The 14774-nt window shown below is 41.3% G+C and overlaps 1 protein-coding gene and 1 pseudogene across 2 annotated transcripts in view; one reads left to right on the top strand and one right to left on the bottom strand.

Moving 5' to 3' along the window:
- Positions 1-14774, bottom strand: part of LOC310662094 (vomeronasal type-2 receptor 26-like) — a gene marked incomplete at both ends in the record, with an annotated part of 371804 nt that overhangs the window by 7279 nt on the left and 349751 nt on the right. The window lies entirely within an intron of this gene.
- LOC310662531 (olfactory receptor 12D1-like) lies at positions 8173-14156 on the top strand (annotated as a pseudogene). The gene is made up of 2 exons: positions 8173-8494; positions 13537-14156. The product of its transcript is annotated as an olfactory receptor 12D1-like (transcript).

Below are 14774 nucleotides of genomic sequence, written 5' to 3'. Positions count from 1 at the left end.
AAGAAACCCAATGTATATAGACCATATATTCTCTATTTGTAGATTATATTATATTTTAAATGAACAATTATTTAATATATTCTGGAGCCTTTTTTAATTTTAAACAGCATAAACGAAGAACAGAGCAATACAAACAATGAAGCTCCAACACCAAACTTGAGAACACTCATCACAGATATCAAATTCCACCTTAGTGATGAAAATCATTATCTCCCTTAATGTATTTTCACCATATGCATATAGGATTTCACATTAGTTTAAATTATGCATTTTGTGGATTCGTAGCTATATATATTGCTTAGGTCATCAACAATTTTATATGTATAAATGCGGAAGAGCATGTAAGGGACAGCATGTTTAAATCAAAAGGTTTTTTTACCGATCTTAAATGTGAAACACACTATAATACAATGTCATATTCCTCCTTGAGCATATTCCTCCATTGTGCAGAAGAAAAGGTAAACCAAACAGGTCCATTCAATTCTTTGGCAGTTGTAAGGGAAAGTTTATTATTATCTTGTGCCCAGCAATATCTCATAGAAGGCAAAATAGTTATTAACAACTCCAAGCATTGCCAACATGCTGCTTTTTCACAACCACAATAAATAAATGCAGTATCCTTAAATATGTGTTCCTGGTAAATATGGTCTTTACATATTACAAAAAAAATGTGTGAGAGAGAAAAGGGAGAGCAAGGTGATGTCTTACATAGGTTCATCAGTCACAATCTGTGTAGGTGGTTCAATTAGAGAAGGTACATTATAGAGAAAGAGGACTTGAGAAACCATCCCACCAATAACAAGATCCCCTGGCTGGTAAAATTCATGAGGAATAGGGAGCGGATCATCATGTATGCTGCAATTAATGAAATGTGACTTGCATACAGTACGGCACAGCAGCATAAGCAGCAAAACTATCACCATCATGATCCTGTTGACAAAAAATCCTTTCCAAATTTCAATTCCCATGGTACCCTCTACAGCATTACTTGTGGTTTTTAAAGGTTCAGTAGGTACGGCCTCAATCAAATAGTAGATAATACTATGGCTGCATTGATTTTCACCTTTGCCTGCTATAGAATGAGTATGCCAGTTCCTTTGCTTTCTAGTTCAGGGGTTCTCAAATTATTGTTTGTGAACCACCAGTGGTCTACATGCTCCGTTTAGGCTGTCCAACAGCATGTTTGTGAAGAACATTTATAATTTGAATTTTATACAATAAAATACAAGATTCAAAATGAAAAAGCAATAAAGTACTCTTAAAATTATGCAACCTCAACATCCTAAAATTGCTGCAAAAGGAAGACCATTAAGTGCTCTGCAAAGAACCTCAACAAGTTTTATGTGGTCCATGGCAGGAGAACTGTTCTAGTTAATATTGTTCATCTGTTTCTCTCTTTGAACTGGATCAATAATATGTTAGTGGAATGTGACTCCTGCTAATATCAATGGGACTCATAAAGTCTACATTCAAGTCTAAAGCTCCACACTTTATTTGTATGTGTGTGTGGGGGGGGGTGTTGTTTTTTGGAAGAATAATTAACTTCTGAAAATATATCCTAATATAAAGAGAGATAATCTAACGGAAGAATGACAGAGCCCTGCCTCTACCTAGATCTAATACTGAAGAATACAAGTGTTTTATCGCTTTACTTCAGACACTTGCTAACATGTGCTAAATGTCAATTGCATAAACTAGCAATTTTGACAGATATTATTATCATTCCCCAGTGTATTGCTGACTTCTGATGTTCTGTCATTCATAACAAAACCGCTAGAAGATCTTTCCCAAATATTGTTTTCCCCATTTATTTTTACTGATAGTTAATTTAATTAGTAAGAATCTTTATCAATGCAGTACTTAAAATGTTCGTGATGTTTACATAAGAATGGGTTGGGAATGTTTCCTGGCCGAAGAAGCTGATACTCTAAATGTTGTGTACTGTATGTATATGGGAATAGGCTGGATATGAAGTTGTTACTATGATGCTAAGAAAATGCAGAAGCAAGAAAACACATGACTCAGGAATCTTTGAAAGTTACTATGTTTGGCTTGGCCCAGGTCCTTCAGTATAAATTGCTATTTTAACTATATTGATTGCTATGGTATATTTCAATCATTGGTGTTCAGATGAAATTGATTGAACTTGTATTTTCATTTTATGTGGCTATATCTTATAATTGGTTTTGTACTTGTAAACCACTTAGAAGTTGTTTGAGTCACTGATGGCGATATATATGCAACCAAAAACACACATATGGAGAAATTATTTCCAAGCCAATTAATTTTTGGGGACCCTCAAAACAAGGAATCATATGAGTTATAATTGTGTGAGAACCAAATTAAAATGAAATGTTGTGGTTTGAGGGCCTGACCCCCGCAATGTCAAATGAACACACAAGGACACGTGATATAAGGTTAATGGGCAAGAAAAGGCCACAACTTTATTGATTATAGCAGTGAGAAGGTATTGGCTTAGGCATTGGATGTCTAAAACAAGGGGGTTTATTCACCAGTAGGTGGAGCCTGTTGATGCTAATCCAACTATAGGCTCTCCCCTGATGTCACCGAGGGTCGTGCCATGGCCACCCGCCAAGCAGGCCTCGGACAGAGTACACGACTGCCAGATTCCTTTAACGGAATACCCAAAAATTGAAGGCATAGGCGATGGCCACACCTAGCTCTTCGACACACCACAACACATAATTCCAATGCCTAACCTACCCACCAATACCACAAAAAGTTGTGACGATTGTTACAAGGTAGGCGAAAAAACAAAAAAGCCTAATGCCAAATGGAAAAATTCCTACCAGGCCATCTGGACAACCAGGGTGACCAACCTAAGGTCCATAGCAAGGCCAATGAATTAAGACCCTAAACTAAAAGGGTGGGTGACTTGCGACGAGACGACGGAGGAGAATGAGGCCGAGGAGAGGCTGGCACCACAGCAAAAGGCTGCTGTAAACGCCCCCTCAGAGGCACCTGATTGGGTGCCTGCCGAGGGGCGTAGGCGCCAGCCAGGTGGGAGGAGGAGGCAGGGGGATGACGCCCCCTGCAAGAGACGGAGCTTGGGCTCCCACCCACAACCACTCCCCTCTCTTCCAGGGAGGAGAGTCTTTTCTGGCCAAACTCTGCATACAAGAATTGAAGGACAGACATCTGCTTAAGCAAGTACACATAGCTGAATTCTTAAGACATTCCTCTCACCAGCATTTCCAATGAACTGCATACACAAGCAGAAAGAAACATATGCACTCATGTTCTTGTACTTTTTTCTGCTGATTAGTTGTTCCCTGGTGTTAAGCTCAGATCTGAATATAATAATGTAGCATTTAGGGGGGAAAGATGCAACCCAGTAATCCAGCACCAGAGGACAAGATGGAAAAGATCTCCACAGCTACCATATATTTTCCTTTAGTGCTCAGATAGGTGGGAACAAAGGACAACCAAACACTACAAAACACCAGCAAGCTGAAAGTAGTAAATTTGGCTTCATTGAAACTGTCAGGTAGCTTCCTGGCCAGGAAAGCCAAGATGAAGCTGACAATGGCCAGCAAACCCATATAGACTAAGACACCATAAAACATGGCATCTGAACCCTCATTACACTCTTCTATGATTTCCCCATGCAGTGAGTGCATATCTGTATCTGGGAATGGAGGGGATGTACTTAACCAAAGAGTACCTATGCAAGCCTGAATAAAGGAGCAGAAAAGGACAATAGCATTTGCCAGTCTTTTCCCTATCCATTTCCTCATCCTGGATCCTGGTTTGGTTGCCATGAATGCCAGAAGCACAGTAATGGTTTTTGCCAAAACACTGGAAAGGGCCACAGAAAAGATGATGCTAAAAGTGATTTGTCGGAGAAGGCAGGTCACCTTTCCAGGCTGTCCAATGAAGAGAAAGGAGCAGAGGAAACAAAGCAGGAGGGAGATGAGGAGGATGTAAGTGAGCGTCCGATTGTTGGCTTTGACTATGGGAGTGTTATTGTGCTTCATAAAAGTCCCAAGTACTAATGCTGTGATCAGAGAGAAAGAAGTAGTCAAGATAACTAAGATGAGCCCTAAATCTTCTTCATAAGAGAGGTAGCTTGGGACCTTGGGAATGTATTGGGTTTGGTCATGGTTGGGATACTCATCTTCTGGACATTTCACACAGGCAGCCATATCTGAAATAAAGGAAGAGCTGTTTAAATATTTTGGACATTGACCAATATATAGCTAAAGCATTGGTTTTTAACTTTTTGGGGGGGAGTGTCACAGAACTCTAATAATGTCATGATGATTTTTTCCTCTGGGGGAAAAAATGCACATAAAGACTTAAACAGAAAATTTGAATTCAATTTAATTGATTAATTTAATTTAATTTAATTTCCCTACATAGACATATTCTAAAGACAATCTTCACAATGTTTCATGTTGTTTCATGAAACAGTAAAACATTAGGTTGTTTTGCTATGCTGACTATTTATTCTGTTCTTTGTTAAAAAATTTAACATAAGGCAGGTGGGGGGGGGGTGTTTCCTGACCAAAGAAGCTGATACTTTAAATGTTGTATATTTTATGTACCTGGGAGTAGACTGCATAATATGAATTTCAGAGTCCTGCAAATATATGTTCCATGTATTGGGTCTATAAATTACCATATAGCATATATTCAACACAAAAAACAGCGACAAGTTGTTGTTGACAAAGGACAGCTGGAGATATAAAGGACCCCATTACCTTTAGTAGCTTAGGGCCTCCTCAAACCTAAATCCGGCCCTGCCTGTAACAACCCACCCTGGAATTTTACAGGACAGTTAATTTTACTCTGTGCTCCAGCATATAGAGTCATACCTCGGGTTGAAGGAGCTTCAAGTTAAGTATTTTCGGGTTGCGCTCTGCGGCGACCTGGAAGTAACGTAGCGCATTACTTTCGGCTTTTGCCACTCGCGCATGCACAGACGCTCAAAATGACATCACGCGCATGCGCGGAAGTGGCAAAACGCGACCCGTGCATGTGCAGACGCGCAGACGCGTCTTACGTTTACTTCAGGATATAAACGGGGCTCCGGAACGGATCCTGTTCGTATCCAGAGGTACCACTGTAGTCAACATCCGAGTAACAACACTGTTTATTGCTGTTCCCTTGCCTCACCACTGGGAGAAGGATAAACAGCAAACCTGTGAGTTCTCTCCTCATAGATTTTCTTTTTTAGCCTTCTAGGCAGGCCTAGATCTCTCCTTAACTGCTCTTACAGTTACTTCACTGCAACCTTCGTTTCCTCCCTCCTCAGCATATCCTCATCCCCCCTTCCGCCCCCCCCCCTTTCTCCCTCTTTTTGTTTGGTCAATATTCAAGTCAGATCCTCTCAAGCCTTTTGCTGGCTGGTCTCTTCCTCTCTTACCTGCACAGCATTCCTCTACCCTGAGTGTCATTTTAACTCCCAGCTGCATTTTTATTACCCAGCTAAAAAATTGTGTTTGTTCTCATAATCCACTGCTGTACTTCGAGGTTGTCAAGCTTGGTGTCTGCATGTTTCTCCTCTCTATCATCTCCCTGCACCCACCATGACTGCTCTCCCACTTCACAGTTGTCCATGGCTACTAACCACAATTATTATTTTCTTCATCCAATTTCAGAGGCAATGTGCATCTGAATACTATTTGCTTGGAATTAAATGAAGCATGCTGTTGCAGTCACCCTGTGAACCCTAATTCAATGTGCAGCCAGGAAGGGCAGCAGGGCTCAGTGTTCAATCCTGGTGGATAAAGCTTTAGCAGCATGTTCCATGTGCTACCACATGGAAGCACCAGCAGGGCAGGCCCTGCAGAATCTGCCTTCCTCTCTTTCTCCACCCACCCCCCACTGTACCCTGACAACCCAGCCCTCCTGCCTTTTGACAGCACACACCCCTCCAAGTCAGCAGACCTGAGATAATGTTAATTAGAAGTTGCTTGTTGCATGTGCAAATGGTTTATAAAAATGTGCCCCTCGCATCAAAATACAGTCTTGTGTTTTATTCCAGTGGGAGCACATTGATATGAATGATATGGGTGTTGTACCAGGATTGGGGGACTAAGGGTTCAAATCCCCACTCAGCTGTGAAGCACAGTAAGTGATCTCAGTTAAGTTATCATCTCTTAGCCTAACAGAGTTGTTGCGATGATAAAAAAGGAGGGTGACATTCATATGTGCCACCTTGCACTCCTTGGAGTATGATTTGGGTTGGGTTGTACTTTGCTTGTATTAACCCTGAGTAAATTACCTCATTTATTTACGCATTTTCTCCCCTTGAGAGTAATTAACAGATCTCTTGTCCCTCCACTCACTGCACCCCCAGTGTATTGATTTTATACAAAGGGACTGCATAAACAAGGACTGCTATTAGGTAGGAACGACACCATACAACCGCAACATCACCAGTTTTTCTGGAATACTGCTTTCCACTGAACACCATTGACTGAGAAGAATAGCTGGAAAAGTTAATGCTTGGTCCCTAAAAAAAGATGCAAGTATAAAGCGTATTCTTAATTTCTACTTTCCTTCCTCCAGTCTTCTAAAAGGAAACACTCCAGTGCTGAGCAATTATGTTTGGGTAAATACTATTGAAATATGAGCTATGTCCACACATCCCTGTGCTTGAGTCTAGTCAATTCCTGATTTACAACATCTATTTACAGTGGGTAAAATAGTTGTAAAGGGAGTGGGATATAGGACGGAAATTGGAGAAAGGTTAGAATAGCAGCAGATGGTCTGAAATTGCTTCTGGACCGAATATAGGGATAGGGAACCCATGGCTGTCCATATTCATTCATTCATTCTATTTTTATGCCACTTTTCCACACACAAAAGTCATGCTCAAAATAGCTTACAACAAAGAAACCGGGATGCATTTCAAACACAACAAAAACAATTTCATCATAACAGAGCAAAACAATAACAATAACAATTTAATAACAACAATTTCAACTTCATAAGTTCTTGGATTCCATTTCCCATCTGCCCCAGCTAGCATGGCCAACGATCAGGGATAATGGGAGCTGAAGTCCTACAACTTCTTCAGAAAACATCCTTCCTTAATTCCAGCATGACCTCTTCTTCCTTAGGTCTTTGCCAACAATGAAGGTGCTCTGTAATTCAATAATAATTCTATCTGGTCAAAGAAAGGAGTGGTCATGGAAGAAGATCTGCCAAATCCAAATCTATCAGTCTCATAATAGCAGGGCAGTAGCAGGGTGGAAGGGGAGCATTACTACTATTTTTTGTCATTACTACCACTGGAGCATCAAAGAAGTAGGAGGAAATAATTGCTTTGGATCCACTTTGACAGCTCTGTTAGAGAGTGGCTTGCCTTGTTTTCCCAAGCTTCAGATGCTTGCCCTGTATCCTATAATGGGGAAACAAACATTTATAACTTGGGGAGAGGAAGTGGATGAAAATTTGCAGACATAAACTTCTTCTAAAGAGGTGCAAGGATTTTAGAGTGAGAAAAAACTGCACTTGATATACACACCAATGTCACATAAGAACACAAGAAGAGTCCCACTCAGTCAGGCCAAAGGGCCAACATAGTAGAGTAGCTGCTCTCACAGGGGCAACCAGACACCTATGGGAAGCATACAAGCAGAATCTGAGAGCAATATTCTTCTCCCAACTTGTGTTTCCCAGCTCCTGTTATGTACAGGTAGTACAAAGCTGATTAGGACAGTGATGGCTATGGGCATGAAGCATCAGAAGCATATTTTTACTTGGGAAACTGGTTGGTGGGTTTGCCTTTGTGGCACCCAGTGTCTTTGTTATGTGTATGCAAGTTCTCACTCTTCATTTAAGAGCCAACAAGCCCAGCACATCATTGTAGGCTGATCTTTAGAGCAATTTGCTAATATGAGAAGATTGGGGCCTGAGGAGTCAGCAAAGATGAAGAGATCAGCTCTTCTCTACTCACCCACCCCAAATCTTATGCATACCCTTTAGCATAGTCAGGAATTTAGATTTGGCAGAGGATCCTAGCTGTGATTTACTGTGGCCTATGTAACCAATTTCTATTTTTGATGTTCTAGACTTACTTATCCTTTCCCCCATCCACCTGATTTACTTTTTTCTTTGGCTTCATCTTTGCTCATTTACAACTGAAACAGCCTGTCATAATAATGCTTCCTTGCAATATTTCTGCCTTTATTTTCAGTGATGGAGAACCAGACAAATGTGAATAATTTTATCCTCATGGGTCTGACTAATGTCCCTGGGCGGAAAACCTTCTTCTTCATCATCTTCTTGTTTGTCTACTTTGTTATCATGGTAGGGAATGCCATCATTTTACTCATAGCACTGATTGAGCCACGCCTGCACATCCCCATGTACTTCTTTCTTGGGAACCTCTCTTGCCTTGACATATGCTACTCCACGGTCACTGTACCAAAGATGTTGACAGGCTTCCTCTTTGGATACCAGAAAATCTCTTTTATTGGATGCATGACACAGCTTCATTTTTTCCACTTCCTGGGTAGCAGTGAGGCTTTACTGCTGGGTGTCATGGCCTATGACCGCTATGTAGCAATATGTAATCCACTGCGTTACACTGTCATCATGAACAAGAAGACTTGCCTTTTCTTGGCCATGGCTACCTGGACCACTGGATTCCTCCATGCTCTCATGCACACCATAATGACATCTCGGGTCCATTTCTGTGGCCCCAAAATAGTCCAGCACTTCTTCTGTGACATTAAACCCCTTTTGAGATTGGCGTGCTGTAGCACCATTCTTAACCTCCAGCTCCTCAACATAGTTACAGGTCTAATTGTTGTGCTCCCTTTCCTCCTAACATTTCTTTCATACACCTACATCCTCTCCTTCCTCTTCTTAAAGGTAAAGTCTAAGGAAAGCAGAGCAAAAGCCTTCTCCACATGTGCCTCACATATCACAGTTGTGACTCTTTTCTATGCAGGGGCTATCTTGACTTACGTTCCCCCCTCCTCAGGAGAATCCCTAAAGCAAGAAATCATGGTCACTCTCATGTACACTGTTGTCACTCCAGTTCTGAATCCTCTGATTTACACTCTAAGGAATCAAGAAGTGAAAACTGCTATTAGGAAATTAATAAATCAAAAGTGCAGAGTTTAAATATGGACTTAATAGTTTGTTATTGCCCTTGTTTCAGAGAACTGATATTGGCCATGAAAGGTCATAAGATGCAGCTGGGCACAGAGAATGTCAAAAGATCCTCATAACCACTTTTAGGCTTTCCTGTGTTGAACTAAGGGAGGGGGCAGCTATATCTGGATTCTTTATTGGTGGGTGGGATATTTTCATGCAACGGGCATGAATTTTCTAAATCTTTTTATCAGATCAAATTCACAGTCTTTTATATTGTGTCTTTCCAAGCTACAGTAAGTAACAATCTGTTGGATAGATCTGGTCTCTGAAACTGGTTCAACCTCACAAAAGGTCTACAATAGGGATATAGAACAATCCAGATGCTGTTGGACTGTACCTCCAATAATCCCATACATCATTGCCAATAAACAAAGAATATGAGAGTTGTGGTCCAAGAACAAATGGAGAGCTAATGCTTCCCATCCTTGGTCTACAGACTTTCATAATGAATCGTTATGGTGATTCCCCTTTCCTGTACACACCTAAAAATGTATGTAACACACAGAAAAAGCCAACATGCCTTTAAAACATGAATACCATGTGAGCATGCCTGTAGGGCTTGTCTGTAGATCATAGGCAAGTGTATACTCTGTGGCCAAACTCTCTGCTGCAATGTAATGCAGGTAAGATCTTTGGGGTAGATCTTGATTGATGGAAGGCATGGTCCTTATTCAATGTTGAAAACCAAAATTATTTCATTGTGGGATAAAGGGAACTGATATGCCTCTGTAATTTCATCAAAAAGAAAGGGAGGAAGGAATGTGACTTTACTTGCATTGCCAGAAGTATGTGTAAATGGTTAGTTTTGGGAAACAGCAATCTGTGTTGCTGAAGAGATATCATACTGGCAGGTCCAAAATTCATTGTACTGGCAGTAAGGGCCAAAATGCTCTCACTACTCTATTTTCAGTTTATCAAAAGAAGCATGCGCATATGCAGATCATATCCAGTTCAGAGGTGATGCAGCAGTTGGAATTCTACCCTGGCAACTGAGATGACATTTGAGAATAAAACCAAGAAGCTAGGAGCTGATCCAAAGCCCAGATCTGATGGAAAGAGGGCATCATTGTAAGCAGGTATAAACAAATAAAAGCAACATTCAGCTGAAAAAGCAATCTCTTGGGGAAATGAGGGGCTCCTGTGACACCTTGGTTACAGAACATAGTTTGTCTAGGCTAAGATGAGCAAATCTGTCAACTACATTTTCCCTCAGTTTCTCATTTTTCCGACTTATTTTCACTTTCCACATTTCCACATCAGTTTGCATTATTTAAAGTCCTCGTGAAAATCCTCCAATTTCAGTGTGAATTTCTCCTGATTGTCACATGTTTGCATGGGATTTCTCCTGATATACCATTTCCCCCTACTGTAATAGAATTTTGTGTGCTACTTCCACAAATATGTCACTTTACACTGGTGTATGCATTTTTGTACATATTACTTGGGTGACATTGCTAAATTCAAAGAAGTTACCATTTTAAAGCATGGCTGTGTTTTGTTTTGCTGATTGCTTCACAAAGTATGAATTAATTTGCTTTTTAATGAGAAATTACCCACAAATGGGTCTGAACTGTTGGAAAGGAGGCAATGGTGTGGTGTTCAATTCAATTCAATGGTGTGGTTTTCAATTCAAGCAAGAAAGAAGGTGAACTGTGCAGTGAAATGCAAAGTTGAGTTATTGGGTGGATTCTTGATTTGGCACCCCAACACCACCTTTGATGAAGAGGTGTCAGGGACTGGACTGAGGGGGATGAGACTGAGGAGGAATGGTGGATACTGCTCCCCCCTTTCTCCTGAAGCTGTGGTTTGAGGAAGGTCACAGCTCAGAGACAGGTGAACAGAAGAGTTGGGAGGTGTTGGGAGAAGAGAAGGGCGAGACAGAGACACATTCTCACAGAACAACATTTCTGATGCCCCCTCCTTCTTCCAGAACCTGGCATGCATTGAAAGTGGAAGAGCAAAGGACTCAGAGACAATTAGACCCTGGCGGCCACTGTAAGGTGAAGCGCTGTTGCTAGGAAGGGAGGGAGGAGAAGCTCAGTTGGAGCAACACCATTAACTTAACAGGCAGTGTACAGAGGCCTCTTGCCATGAATATTGAATAAAGACTCAGTGAGAGCTTCCTTGTCTACTTCCTTGACTGTCTACTGTGAGAGGGGAAAGGATCAGAATTCACTGAAACCTGACAAGAGGCCGTGTTTAGACATAATGGTAGTTGCTCAGATGACAGTTTAGGTTGGCCCTACTCTTGTTTTAGGGGGTTGTAAGCTTATGCCTGAGCCTCCAAAGGAAATGGGTATCCCATTAAAGGGATCTGGGAGGAGGTGCTACTCTTCAGACACCCAGGCATGGGCTAGGGCCATAGCACTCCTTAAGACAGTTCTCCTGTGGGGGTGACCCATTTGAATGTACTGTATGTTACAGGTCCTCCTCATCTCAGGAACAAACCCCTTTGGAAATACTTCCAGCAGCTGGGCTGGGTGTTAATGGTTATACCCAGTGTGTTTGCCAAACCTATTACACCTGTAAATAATAAAAGTTGTGGCCTTATTTGACCCCCAAAATTATTATTGTGTATTGATTGGTTCTTTTCCTAAATCAGGGGACATCAGGGCAGTGGTGGTGCCTGGGCACATGAGGAGAAAATCTGTACGCAGCTTCCAAGGCGCAAATACAATTACATTATGATGGATTCTGTACTCAAGAATGTGGGCCTTATAAAATAATATTCTAAAAATAAAATTGGTCATTAAAAACAGCTTGGCAGAATTTATTGATTCTACAAATTGTGTTCTCAAAAGCACACTTTATATTCTCAAAGGCACACAGTGTTTATTTTCTCAAAACCAAGAGATTTATAGACTCTATTCCCACATGAAGAGGTACTAAATTAATGAATGTAGCTGATTTCCCCAATGACAGCCAACAATCTTTAACAAGCTGGGCACATGTTGCATACTAAGTCTTAGGCTTACACATTCACGTGGGGTCACACAGCAATCAGAGTGTATTTCTTTTGTCTCCTTTAAATACTTCCTTCATACCACTTAACATCAGTCTCATGTTCAATCATCTAAGGGAAAAGTGAACTCATCAAGGTAGGCGCCATCTGCAGCTTGAAAGAACACACTATATAGCTGGATATATTAAATAGCAATTTATGTTCATCCAATTCTTTACTCCCAGGGTGAAATTATGCATGTTACAGCCTGCTTTTGTGAAAACTACAGCTGATAAACATGAGTAAAGAACACAATAGAAAAATGAAATGCTCATGATGATAAAGTAAAGCAAAGGGTTGAAACTGGTGCTAGTGCTAGTAAGATAAGACCATTTGAAGTTAATGAACATAACTTGGGTTCAATAATTTAAATGGGTGTTTGCTGCAACTCGAATAACTGAATTGGCAAACATTAATTAATTGGTAAACATTAATCTTGACCAATGCTATCTGTAACTATTCTTTGTCCAAATGTGGATTTCAGATGATCCTGAAAGAGTCATACTGGAAGGAGAACACAGGTACAATTTTGCTGTAGTTATTTATGTAATGATATGCTAAAATGTGAGTGTCTATTTCTGGGGGTAGGAGGGGATGGCTCTGCGACTGGGATGACAATAAAATTGTCCCTAATTTGACCAAAAATACTGTTTCTTGACTGTTATTCATCAGACAGGTTTGAGGGTTGTGCGACACCTGGGCATGCAAGTAATGATTATGGTTGTAGGAAGAATAAAATCATTTCCCTATAAAGAATGTAAGTGGGTTTAGAATTAGACTGGGGTTTTATCTGCTTATGTTTGTAGAGATTTCAGACACAGTCATACCTCGAGTTGTGTTTGCTTCACATTGCCTTTTTCCAGGTTATGAACACTTCTGGGTTCGCCAGTTTGCGCATGCGCAGAAGTGCCCTATCACATCACACACACAAGCAGAAGTGGTGTTCTACTTACGGACTTTTCAGGGTGCGAATGGCACCCCAGAAGGGATCATGTTTATAAGTAGAGGAACCACTGTATAGGTAAATGGCTTGAATGGTACTCACCTACCTCTCTTTCTCCCTGCTGTCTTTTAGAGATGAAGAACCAAACAGAGGTGAGAGAATTCATCTTGACGGGCCTAACCAATCTCTGGGCTCTTCAGTGTACACTCTTTGTCACCTTCCTGATGCTATATTTAGCCAGCCTATTGGGGAATGCATCTATTGTGCTTGTTGCAATAGTTGAACCAAAGCTGCACACTCCCATGTACTTTTTTCTTGGAAACCTTTCCTGCCTTGACATCTTCTTTACCACAACCACAGTTCCAAAGATGCTAGCTGGTTTTCTGTTGCCAGTCCAAACCATTTCCTTTGGTGGTTGCATGGCACAACTCCCCTTTTTCCATTTCTTGGGCAGCAGTGAAGCCATTCTTCTTGGAGTAATGGCATTTGATCGCTATGTAGCAATATGCAACCCTTTGCGTTACTCCATCATCATGCGCAAGCAGGTCTGCCAAATCTTGGCAACAGCCACATGGTCTGCTGCCTTTTTTCATGCCCTGATGCATGCAGTGGCAACTGCCCGTTTGCCCTTCTGTGGGCCCAATCACATTGAACACTTTTTTTTGTGAAATCAAGCCTTTGCTGAAACTGGCCTGTGGTAGTACTCACCTGAATCTCTTACTTCTTAATATTGTAACCAGTTGCATTGTCATGGGACCTTTCATTGCCACACTCCTCTCCTACTTCTACATTATCATTTTTCTTCTCTTCAAAGTACAATCCCAAACTGGTCGGCAGAAAGCTTTCTCCACCTGTGGATCCCATCTGATGGTGGTTGGATTGATGTACGTGCCAGTATTGTTTAACTACATGCTTCCTTCTGTGGGTAATGCTTCTCAAAGGGATATGATGGTGACCCTCATATACAGTGCTGTTACACCAGTTTTGAACCCACTTATCTATACATTGAGGAACCAGGAAGTCAAAACTGCCTTGTTGAAGATTCTGGGAAGAAGGTTTTTGACATTTCACTGAAAGGAAATCATCAAAAGAGGCTTTATTGGTTTGTTCTTGTTTTTATTATATTTTTGTGGTTCTTTGGTGTATTTTTATGTTGAGAATCACCCTGAGATCTACAAATGCAGACCCTCCAAGTGTCCCTAATTTCCAGGGACATCCCTGATTTAGAGAAGCCATCCTGGTTTCTGATAAGATCCCAGAATCTCCCACTTTTCCTTAAGACGTCCCTATTTTCATTGGAGAAATATTGGAGGGTATCTGACCCCTGAGCCATGTGAAGGCAATCTGTTTAGGAAAGGTGTTTTTTTAATGTTTTATTATGATTTTATGTACCGTATTTTTCTCTCTATAACACGCACCTGACCATAACACGCACGTACCGTATTTTTCGCACCATTGGGCGCACCGGACCATAGGGCGCACCCAGTTTTAAGGGGGGGGGGAATCAAGAAAAAAATATTTCCCCCCCCCCAGCCCCAAAGAGCAGCTTACAGGCTGCACACAATCTCTCCCTGCCAGAGGGGTTGCGCGCAGCTATGGAACAAGCCAAAGCAGCCAGCAGGATGGATCCCGATCGCTGTTTTGCCTTCCCCCTTAGCCCCATGCAGCCTCTACCTCCTGGGAGAGGCTCCG

Source organism: Podarcis tiliguerta (assembly GCF_965153285.1).
Source record: "Podarcis tiliguerta genome assembly, chromosome: 13".
In the NCBI taxonomy this organism is placed as follows: Eukaryota; Metazoa; Chordata; class Lepidosauria; order Squamata; family Lacertidae; genus Podarcis; species Podarcis tiliguerta.
Note: the sequence above shows the minus strand (reverse complement) of the source record. Positions and strands in the feature narration are given on the sequence as shown.